The sequence below is a fragment of the Rana temporaria genome, chromosome 9 (assembly GCF_905171775.1).
Source record: "Rana temporaria chromosome 9, aRanTem1.1, whole genome shotgun sequence".
NCBI classification, from domain to species: Eukaryota; Metazoa; Chordata; class Amphibia; order Anura; family Ranidae; genus Rana; species Rana temporaria.
In genome coordinates, this window is record NC_053497.1 from 34,922,263 (window position 1) to 34,933,777 (window position 11,515).

The 11,515-nt window shown below is 47.0% G+C and overlaps 1 protein-coding gene across 1 annotated transcript in view; it reads right to left on the minus strand.

The window, feature by feature from the left end:
* Positions 1–10,417, minus strand: part of PLD3 (phospholipase D family member 3) — a 63,003-nt gene extending 52,586 nt beyond the window's left edge. The window contains exon 1 of the mRNA XM_040323146.1: positions 10,298–10,417. The gene's annotated coding sequence lies outside the window, so the exon portion shown is untranslated. The remainder of the gene's footprint in view (positions 1–10,297) is intronic.
* Positions 10,418–11,515: the final 1,098 nt, after the last annotated feature.

Below are 11,515 nucleotides of genomic sequence, written 5' to 3' on the forward strand. Positions count from 1 at the left end.
ATCAAAAATCAAACTAGACAACCAAGCCCAACAGAGGAATCAGTAAGACTCGGTTCACACTGGGGCGACTCGTCAGGCGACGCTGCCGCCTGACAAGTCGCGTCCCATTCTAGTGAATAGAACCGTTCTAATAGGAGCGACGCTCTGACTTAGAAAAAGGTTCTTGTACTACTTTGGGGGCGACTCGGGACGACCTGCATTGACTTCTATACAGAAGTCATTTTGCAAGTCGCCTTAGATGTTGTCTTCATGTCGCCTGGCCGAGTCGCCCCCGAAGTCGTGCCGCCCCTGTGTGAACCGGCTCTAAAGGGCATTTTGAGTTGTGTGTGAGAACAAAGTAATGGTATCAAAAAGGTAAAGAGAAGAATGGGGGCTCCTTTGGCTTGCCATGACAGCAGGCTACAGAGATGATAAAGCATATGAGAAGCCAAGCATAAGACGACTACAGCAAGACAGAAAAAGAAAATCCATAGAAACAGAAAGAAATCAGAAAAAAGGAAACAGCTACAGTGCTAGGTGCCCAGGCCGGAAAGCAGGAGGAACTGGCTCCCAGAGGTGAGGTCAAGTGATGAGAACAACGTGAAGGCATCCTTGAATTCTGAAGAGCCCAGATAAATGACCCAGGTAGCGAATGCATTCACATAGAAGGTGTATCGATCACAGATGGCCAAGACCACACAGCGATTTAAAAGCACAGGTTGCACTCAGAACAGGCCTTGACCATGGTCGACCAAAGAAGGTGAGTGTAAGTGCTCAGCGTCATATCCAGCGGTTGTCTCTGGGAAATAGACACATTAGTACTGCCAGCATTGCTGCAGAGGTTGAAGGGGTGGGTGGATTAGCCTGTGAGGGCTCAGACCATATGCTGCACACGGCATCAAATTGGTCTGCATTGCTGTTGGTCCAGAAGGAAGCCTCTTCTAAAGATTTGCTGAAGACAAGCAGACTAAGGACATGGATTACTGGAACCAGGTCCTGTGGTCTGATGAGACCAAGATAAACTTATATGGTTCAGATGGTGTCAAGCGTGTGTGGCAGCAACCAATTGAGGAGTACAAAGACAAGTGTGTCTTGCCTACAGTCAAGCATGGTGGTGGGAGTGTCATGGTCTGGGGCTGCATGAGTGCTGCCGGCACTGGGGAGCTACAGTTCATTGAGGGAACCATGAATGCCAACATGTACTGTGACATACTGAAGCAGAGCATGATCCCTTCCCTTCAGGGACTGAGCCACAGGGCAGTATTCCAACATGATAAAGACCCCAAACACACCTCCAAGATGACCACTGCCTTGCTAAAGAAGCTGAGGATAAAGATGATGGACTGGCCAAGCATGTCTCCAGACCTAAACCCTATTGAGCATCTGTGGGGAATCCTCAAACGGAAAGGTGGAGGAGCGCAAGGTCTCTAACATCCACCAGCTCTGAGATGTCGTCATGGAGGAGTGGAAGAGGACTCCAGTGGCAACCTGTGAAGCTCTGGTGATCTCCATGCCCAAGAGGGATAAGGCAGTGCTGGAAAATAATGGTGGCCACACAAAATATTGACACTTTGGGCCCAATTTGGACATTTTTACTTAGGGGTGTACTCACTTTTGTTGCCAGCGGTTTAGACATTAATAGCTGTGTGTTGAGTTATTTTGAGGGGACAGCTGTACTCTGTTATACAAGCTGTACTCACTACTTTACATTGTAGCAAAGTGTAATATCTTCAGTGTTGTCACATGAAAAGATAGAATAAAATATTTACAAAAATGTGAGGGGTGTACTTACTTTTATGAGATACTGTATATGTAGCAAAGTCCAAGTCGCCATCTAATGGAGGCAGCAGTGATCAGAGGCAGAGAGGAAAATCCTCTGAATATCATAGGGGAACCTAAGATCTGAGGCCTCGTACACACGACAGAGATTCTCGGCAGAATTCGCCGAGAAACTCGGTCAAAACCCGGATTCTGCCGAGAATCTCTGTCGTCTGTACAGTTTTGGCTCGATGGAGCCGCCGAGGAGCTCGACGAGAAAATAGAGAACATGTTCTCTATTTTCTCGTTGGCCGCGTTGTTCTATAGGAGAAGGCGGCCCGCCGAGCTCCTCGGCGGCTTCATCCCAAAACGAGACGAGGAACTCGACGTGCCAAGCACGTCGAGTTCCTCTGTCGTGTGTACGGGGCCTTAGAACTTCATTCTCGGGCCACAGAGGCTTTGTGGGCCTTTTGGGTAAAAAATATCTTTAGGGGATCAGAATCATGCAGTTGTCTACCAAACTTTTTCCCCAGGACTTAAAGTGGTTGTAAACCCACTTTTTTGACTTTTACCTACAGGTAAGCCTATAACAAGGCTTACCTGTAGGTAAGGAGAATATCTCCTAAACCTGCATGGTTTAGGAGATATTCCCCTCGCAATGCGCCACGGCGCATGCGGAGGGGGGGGGGGATCTACAGCGAAAGGACCGGCAGCCGCCGGACCTTGCCGAGTTTTAAATCTCCCGTGCGCACGCGCGGGAGTGACATCATCGTCGCTCCAGCCAATCACAGCGCTGGAGCGGCGATACCCGGAAGACACACCGAGGCAAGATGAAATCTCGCTCATCGTGGACCAGGTAAGTGCTACACACCTCGTTCCGAGGTAAGTATTTCATAATGAGCTAATATGCGGTGCATATTAGCTCATTATGACTTTTGCCTTACAGGAGAAAAAAAATAAAAAATAAATTTGATGCGGGTTTACAACCGCTTTAATCAATCATTTCCCTTTGGGATTATGGAAGTATTCTGAACATATATAGAAGGGAGGGTTGGGAATATTACAACAAAAACGCATGTACAGTTTAGATAAAAGTAGGAAAGGGATTATTTTGCTTCTTTTTGGTCTTGGGTTTAGATATTAACTAAAGTACACTCACCATAATTTGTGTGCTGCAGTTTACAGAATCTAGGGCGGATTCCACACATAGGATCTCAATAGGGAATGCAGTCTTACTACATTATTATTTAGCAATTCAGCTGTTTACAAAATATAATGGGATGGACTGCATGACAAGATTGGCCGGGGAAAAAAAAGAAAAAAAAAAGAGAAAGGAACCTGATCGGACAATGGTATAACTCGCATAAAAAAAAAAGGAGGGTGATGCACACATCTGGGTAAAATACATTGTTAGATCCATTTATACACCCAGACAAATTCGTTATGGGGCACTTCAGCCCAGAAAGATTTGCCCCCTTAATGACCGGGCCATTTTTTTTGCAATAAGGTACTGTGTCGCTTTAACTGACAATTACACGGTCATGCGACATTTAACCCAAAACAAAATGGACGCCCTTTTTTTTCCCCACAAATGGAGCTTTCTTTTGGTGGCATTTTTTCCCCCTTTTGGTGGCATTTGATCACCTCTGCAGTTTATATTTTACTCTATAAACAAATAAAAATTTTTTTTAAAAAAATATATATTTTTTTACTATAATAAATATCCAGGGAAAAAAAAAAAAGTATTCATCAGTTTAAGCCAATATGTACTTTTCTACTTTTTTGTTTTTAGCAATAACTGCGATCAGCAATTTTTTAAATCGGGACTGCGACATTGCGGGTGACGCATCGGACACCTTTTGAGACCGATGCGTCAATGGTATATGCGGGTGACGCATCGGACACCTTTTGAGACCGATGCGTCAATGGCATAATACAGCAAGCAGTGCTATAAAAATGCATCGATTACTGTATAAATGTCAGTGGCAGGGAAGGGGTTAACACTAGGGGGCGATCAAGGGGTTAAATGTGTTCCCTGCTAGGCATTTCCAACTGTGGGGGGGTGGTCTACAAATGCTTATAAAAAAGGAAAGATAAAAGCTTGCATAGTGTAGTATGTAAAAACCAGACGTTTTAATAATAGTGATTAATGCACTTAACAGCAATCCCCAGTTGAAACGCGTAGGGGGGCGCTGACGTCATCACGCAATACCCGAACGAGAGGAAGGGATCACTGAGACGCCGCAGCTCTCCCTTTATACACTGCCATTGATATCTGCCATTTGTAAGTGCATTAATCACCATTATTAAAACTACTGGTTTTTACATACTACACTATTCAAGCTTTTATCTTTTCTTTATGAGCGTTTGTGGATCGCAATCATCGCCACATTGCTACAGAGAGACATAGGTTGTGGGGAAACCTTATTCCCTGAGCTAGGCACAACTGTTTATCACAGTGATGGCCATCTGGTAAGCAGATCACTATACACTTGGGTGTCACATCTGAAACGATCACGATACTCTTGGGAAGACTGGTATCAATCATCACGTTCCTACTATTGTCCCGATTCATTTTGGATACCTCACTGCATTCAGAACTTTCTTTTTTTTTGGATTCATCACTTGTGTTGCACGGGACTTATTTGTTGTTTCAACCCTGCACCAATTATGTTGTGTCACTTTTGGACTCTGTATTCGTTTTTATTTTTTCGCTTATTTCCACTTAATTATTCCTTTGTCTTCATATATTGGCATTCCGTATATACTCGAGTATAAGCCGAGTTTTTCAGCACATTATTTTTGTGCTGAAAATGCCCCCCTCGGCTTATACTCGCGTCACCTTTTTGCGCCTGATCTTCCAGACTTTGGGGACCCGGTACCGGCCGGCCGTAGGTCCCCCAAACTTGGCACACATGTAGCCCAATTTCTCCTCTACAAGTGTGCAGAGTTTGTTGTCTGGGGGACCTACGGCCGGGGAGCACCGATTTTTCAAAGCTGGGCACCCCTTCCATAGACTCCAATGTTAAACGTCAGTCTAATCATGGGCACAGTGAGGCATGGGCACAGTGAGGCCCGGACATTGGCTCCCGCTGCTGTCAATCAAATCCATAAAAAAAAAAGTGAAATTTCAGTGAATTTTATTGGCTGCAGCACGGAGTGATGTAATGGATTGCGCCACACTGCATGCTGTACTTTTTTCAGTACATACCACCGCTGACCTGATCGAATAGGAAACAAGGCATTTGCCTTCTTTGTGCATTTGGATTGGCTGTCAAGCTCAGTTCTAACACGCCCGGCGTAAGCAAACCCTAATGCCGCGTACACACGATCATTTTTCAGCATGAAAAAAAAAAACATGTCCAAAAAACTAAGTTTTCCCAACTTCATCATTGTCTACACACCATCGTTTTTAAAAAATGATCTAGCAAAGCGCCGTGACGGACAACGGCACTATAAAAGGGGAAGTTCTATTCGCCTTTGGGCTGCTTTAGCCGATTCCGTGTTAGTAAAAGACGATTTGCGCTTTTCTGTCTGTTACAGCGTGATGAATGTGCTTACTCCATTCAGAACGGTAGTTTTACCAGAACGAGCGCTCCCGTCTCATAACTTGCTTCTGAGCATGCGTGGGTTTTTTTACGTCGTTTTAGCCCACACACGGTCATTTTTTAACAACCCGAAAAACAACATAGTTTAAAACGACGTTAAAAAATGCAGCATGTTCGAAATTCATTTTTGTCGTTTTTCAGAACCTGAAAAATGATGTGTAGCCCACACACGATCATTTCAAATGACGTTTTTGAAAAACAAAGTTTTTTTCATTCCGAAAAATTATCGTGTGTGGGCTTCATATCATTTTTCAGGTGTAAATAAGGCCCCATTTACACTTGGCGATTTGGAATCGCTTCAACTAGGGCTGCAAATAACGATTATTTTCATAATCGATTAGTTGGCCGATTATTGTTGTTTCGATTAATCGGATAATAGCCTTAAAAAAAAAAAATGCATTTTTAATTGTTTTGGGGCCAATTTGTTGTTGGACAGATTACAAAACACAAATTGCCACAAAAACACATTACATGCTTTTCTGCAGCTTCTCCATTGAAGTATATTGAACCAAAAAAAATAAAAAAAGTAGCACCGTTTTGCGTTAATAAGTCCTTGCCCTTTCCAAATACGCAGCAGCTGAAAAAAAAATCATGGATGTGAACGTGTCCCATAGGAAAACACGTAAATGAACTGTAGTGTTTGTCTGCAAAAAACACCAAAACACAGAGGTGTGACCCCAGGCCTGAGACGTTTAGTAACATAATGGGGTTAAAAAAACAAAAATAAGTACAAAAAGAGCAAATAATCACTACTGTAAGGGGTTAATTTTTTTAACTGTGGGACAGTGAAAGTAATATTTACAGTAGCGATTTGCTTTTTTGTACTATAAAGGGTTAATTTTATTTTTTTTAACCCCATTATGTTACTGACCGATTAATCGATTACCGTATTTATCGGCGTATATCACGCACTTTTTTTCCCTGAAAATCAGGGCAAAATCGTGGGTGCGCAATATACGCCGATACCCGCGCCGAGTTTTGAATACTGCGCCGACATATACCGAGCGCAGTACACTCGGGTATAGTCGGCCAGTCTCGGCTTCTTCCACGGTCACGTCCTGGACGTACAGGACGTGAGCGCGACAGTTGCCGAGCCTGCCCGAGTGTACTGCGCTCGGTATATGCTGGCGCAGTATTCAAAACTCGGCGTGGGAAACGAGCGGGGAGGACGCCACAGAAGGACGCCGGACCCGCCAAAGAGGACACCGGACCCGCCGCAGAAGGACACCGGACCCGCCGCAGAAGGACACCGGACCCGCCGCAGAAGGACACCGGACCCGCCGCAGAAGGACACCGGACCCGCCGCAGAAGGACACCGGACCCGACGAGGCCACCGATGGACGCCGCGCAAGACACCAAAACTGTAAGTACAAAAATAACTTTTTTTCCACAGGATTGGGGGTCACTTTAGGGGTGCGCGGTATACGCGGGAGCGCGTTATACCGCGATAAATACGGTAATTTCATAATCGATTAGTTGTTTCGGCCCTAGCGCCAACCCTCACTTCCATTCCAAATCACAGTGAAACGCATGACATTTTTTAATAGCACCCCCAAATACAGTACAATTCTGCTGCGACTGTTGCGCCAAAATCACAGCAAAAAAACGCATCTTTAAAAATCACGCAAAGCTCGTCACCCAAAAAGGTGCAAAAGCTTATTTTGGGCCACAAACGCGCATAGGGCAGCCTATTCAAGTGAAGAGGCTGTCCTATATGTGGCACATACGCATGTAAATCGCACTTAGAGCGGGGACGGTTTTTACTGCGATACCAGATTTGAATGGGGCCTAAAAGGACACACTTTACAGACCATTACATGCGTTTTAATTGTTTTCTGCCAGCAAGGTTTTGCAAAGACATTAGTATTTTATTATGTCCGTGTGCACGATCCCTTATCTGCTTTTAGAGGAAATATGAATGTGTATAAAACGCATGCAAGTGCAAATACATCAAAACCCTTTCACACTGGAGGCGTTTTTCCGGCACTAAAGGGCTAAAAAAAAAAATAGCGCCTGAAAGACGCCTCTCCTGCAGCTCCAAGTGCTTTCACACAGGGGCGGTGCGCTTGCAGGACGTTATAAAAAAAGTCCCGCAAGCATCATTTTTGGAGCGGTGTATACATCGCGCTCGCAACCCGCCCGTGCCCATTGGAATGAATGGGCATCACTGCCAAAGTGCCTGCAAAGCGCTTTGGAAGTGGCGCTTTTCGGGCGCATTTAACCCTTTCTTCGGCCGCTAGCGGGGGCTTAAAAGCTCCCGATAAGCACCGCTAGATCTAGCGGCGCTTTACCGCCAACAAGACCGGCTAGCAGTGTGAAAGGGGTATAAAGCCCAAGCTTAGTTAAACATTTTGTTTTCTGATCAGCACAACGGACCATACTTACTATCAATGAGAAGTGAGAACAGTCCCTTGTGCTGATAGCACCTGCGTAAAACGGAGTTTACACCCATGCAAAAAGTGTAGCTGCTGACTTTTAATAAAGCGGACACTCGCCTGTCCCACGGTGCAGCGATGCCCAACATTAAGACTGGACGCCCGACTGCGCATGCGTGAGCCACGCGCTGTGATTGGCCGGGCAATCTCCCGGGACCTGTGACGTGTCCCAGAAGATTGCAGGGGGGGAGAGCTGATCATCCTTCTGTCACCGCGAGGAAGTGGGAGCTGGGTGCCTCTAAAAAGAGGGTGAAAGGTCCATCTCCTCCATTCACCGGTTTCCTTCCTCTGCCGATCGCCAAATCCTTTCCCCCTGCAGGAATCTGCCGATCTGGGCAGTGTGCGGGAGTGTGAAGGAGCCCCAAAGTTTGTGGAAAATTCACAGATCATTTCTCCAGAGCTGAACGAGAGGAAATGCTGGAGGTCGGGGTTAGTACAGCTTCATACTATGGAACTGACCAGGCCTCAGCCCCCAATCAATGTGCTGGAGGAGGGGACAACATACAGATACTATGGAGGGTACAGGCAGAGCGCAGGGCTGAGGTCTTCATATAAAGCTCACACAAGCCTGGACTCTACACTTATACCGGGACTATGAGCAACAATGTATACCATACAAGAGGAGGGGGAGAGCAACAATGTATACCATACAAGGAGGAGGGGGAGAGCAACAATGTATACCATACAAGAGGAGGGGGAGAGCAACAATGTATACCATACAAGGAGGAGGGGGAGAGCAACAATGTATACCATACAAGAGGAGGGGGAGAGCGACAACGTATACCATACAAGGAGGAGGGGGAGAGCAACAACGTATACCATACAAGAGGAGGGGGAGAGCGACAACGTATACCATACAAGAGGAGGGGGAGAGCAACAATGTATACCATACAAGAGGAGGGGGAGAGCAACAACGTATACCATACAAGGAGGAGGGGGAGAGCAACAACGTATACCATACAAGGAGGAGGGGGAGAGCAACAACGTATACCATACAAGAGGAGGGGGAGAGCAACAACGTATACCATACAAGAGGAGGGGGAGAGCAACAACGTATACCATACAAGAGGAGGGGGAGAGCAACAACGTATACCATACAAGAGGAGGGGGAGAGCAACAACGTATACCATACAAGAGGAGGGGGAGAGCAACAACGTATACCATACAAGAGGAGGGGGAGAGCAACAACGTATACCATACAAGGAGGAGGAGGGGGAGAGTAACAATGTATACCATACAAGGAGGAGGAGGGGGAGAGTAACAATGTATACCATACAAGGAGGAGGAGGGGGAGAGTAACAATGTATACCATACAAGGAGGAGGAGGGGGAGAGTAACAATGTATACCATACAAGGAGGAGGAGGGGGAGAGTAACAATGTATACCATACAAGGAGGAGGAGGGGGAGAGTAACAATGTATACCATACAAGGAGGGGGAGAGTAACAATGTATACCATACAAGGAGGGGGAGAGTAACAATGTATACCATACAAGGAGGAGGAGGGGGAGAGTAACAATGTATACCATACAAGAGGAGGGGGAGAGCAACAATGTATACCATACAAGAGGAGGGGAGAGCAACAATGTATATAATAGGAGGATGGGAACAATGTATGGAATATTTTAGAAGAGTAATATTATAGGAGTAGAGAAGGACAATGTATATAATTAGAAAAGTAGTAGCAGGTGAGAGGAGGGGGTCAGTGGAGGGGGGTCCCGGCAGGTGAGGTGAGGAGGGGGGGTCCCAGGAGGTGAGAGGAGGGGGGGGGGGGTCCAGGCAAGTGAGAGATAGGGGGGTCCAGGCAGACGAGAGATGGGGGGGGGTCCAGGCAGGCGAGAGATGGGGGGGGGTCCAGGCAGGCGAGAGATGGGGGGGGTCCAGGCAGGCGAGAGATGGGGGGGGGGGTCCAGGCAGGCGAGAGGAGGGGGGGGTCCAGGCAGGCGAGAGGAGGGGGGGGTCCAGGCAGGCGAGAGGAGGAGGGGGGTCCAGGCAGGTGAGAGGAGGGGGGGTCCAGGCAGGTGAGAGGAGGGGGGGTCCAGGCAGGTGAGAGGAGGGGGGGTCCAGGCAGGGGGTCAGTGGAGGGGGGGTCCAGTCAGGTGAGAGGAGGGGGGTCAGTGGAGGGGGGGGGGGGGGTCCAGTCAGGTGAGTGGAGGGGGGGGGTTCAGTCAGGTGAGAGGGGAGGGTCAGTGGAGGGGGGGGGGTTCAGTCAGGTGAGAGGAGGGGGTCAGTGGAAGGGGGGGGGGTCCAGTCAGGTGAGAGGAGGGGGTCAGTGGAGGGGGGGGTCCAGTCAGGTGAGAGGAGGGGGTCAGTGGAGGGGGGGTTCAGTCAGGTGAGAGGGGAGGGTCAGTGGAGGGGGGGGGGTTTTAGGCAGGTGAGAGGAGGGGTCAGTGGAAGGGGGGGGTCCAGTCAGGTGAGAGGAGGGGGTCAGTGGAGGGAGGGGTTCAGTCAGGTGAGAGGGGGGGGGGGTTCAGGCAGGTGAGAGGAGGGGTCAGTGTAGGGTGTCCCGGGTACTTACCTTACACACACAACAATCAGCCCTTCACTCGACCATCAGAGTCACAACAGCTGCTTCCCCAGCAGCCTCGGTATACATTGGGAGGGGCGGTCCATACACAGAGGGGTAGCGCCCCAGCAGGCAGGGTAGACACCCATAAGGGCTGGTATACACAATAAAAGGCGGGGCCCAGAAGAGGGGCGGAATATAGAGATGGTTTAGCTGCAGACTGGAGCTCCACGTTTGACAGGAAGCATGTGTCCTCCACTCCACTTTTCTTTTTTTTTTTTATAATAAACTTTAATGTTACAAACATTTAATAGACAATAGACACAACTCGTGGAAGTGGAGGACACATTTCCTGTCACATCTGCATTTCCCCAAGGGTATCTTGGCCGCAGACTGGAGCTCCACTCTCACTTTATTTATTTATTTTATCAACTTTAACCCTTGCGCTGCCAGAGCTGGTTTTGCACTTTTTTTTGCAGACATGTTTACAAAATCATTTTCGGCCTGAAGATCACATAAAACTCCCCAAATATTACATATTTTCTGAAAGCAGATGCCCTAGAGAATAAAATAGCGGTAGTAGTTCTAAATTTTTATCTCACACAATACGACTGCAAATTTAATTAAAAAGGTAAATCTAACGGGAAACAAGTGCAATAAATGAAAGTGATTGTAATCCCCCTTTGACAACTTGCACCTACAGGTAAGCCTAGATTAATACCTGTAGGTGCAAGAAATATCTCCTTAACCCACACCGTTAAGTAGATATTTGCTGAAAACATCGCATCGATGTCTACGGCGCATGCTATGCATACTAGCTCATTATGCCTTTTTCTTGCAGGGTTTTTTTTTTTCCTGGGTTTACTTCCTTTTTAACCACATTTTTGATAAAATATAAAAGATGAGGTTGCATCGAGTAAATAGATACCCAACATGTAAAACCCTAAATATTTGTGCGCCGGTGGAATGGCGACACACTTCAGTATCCTATAGTATCCTATATTTTGCTTCAAAAGCCCCCTATAGGTCATCAGTTTAGTGTTACGGAGGAGGTCTGGTGTTAGAATTATTACCCTCACCGATATGTAACAGTGTGTCACAATCAACGTTTTCAAGCGTAGGCGCCCCTGATGCATTTTTTTTGGAGGGGGATTTTATCTGCTTGGGTGTAACTTTATTTTTCTGCAAAACATTTTTTTATTTTTTTTGCATAAAACATAGCTCCACCCA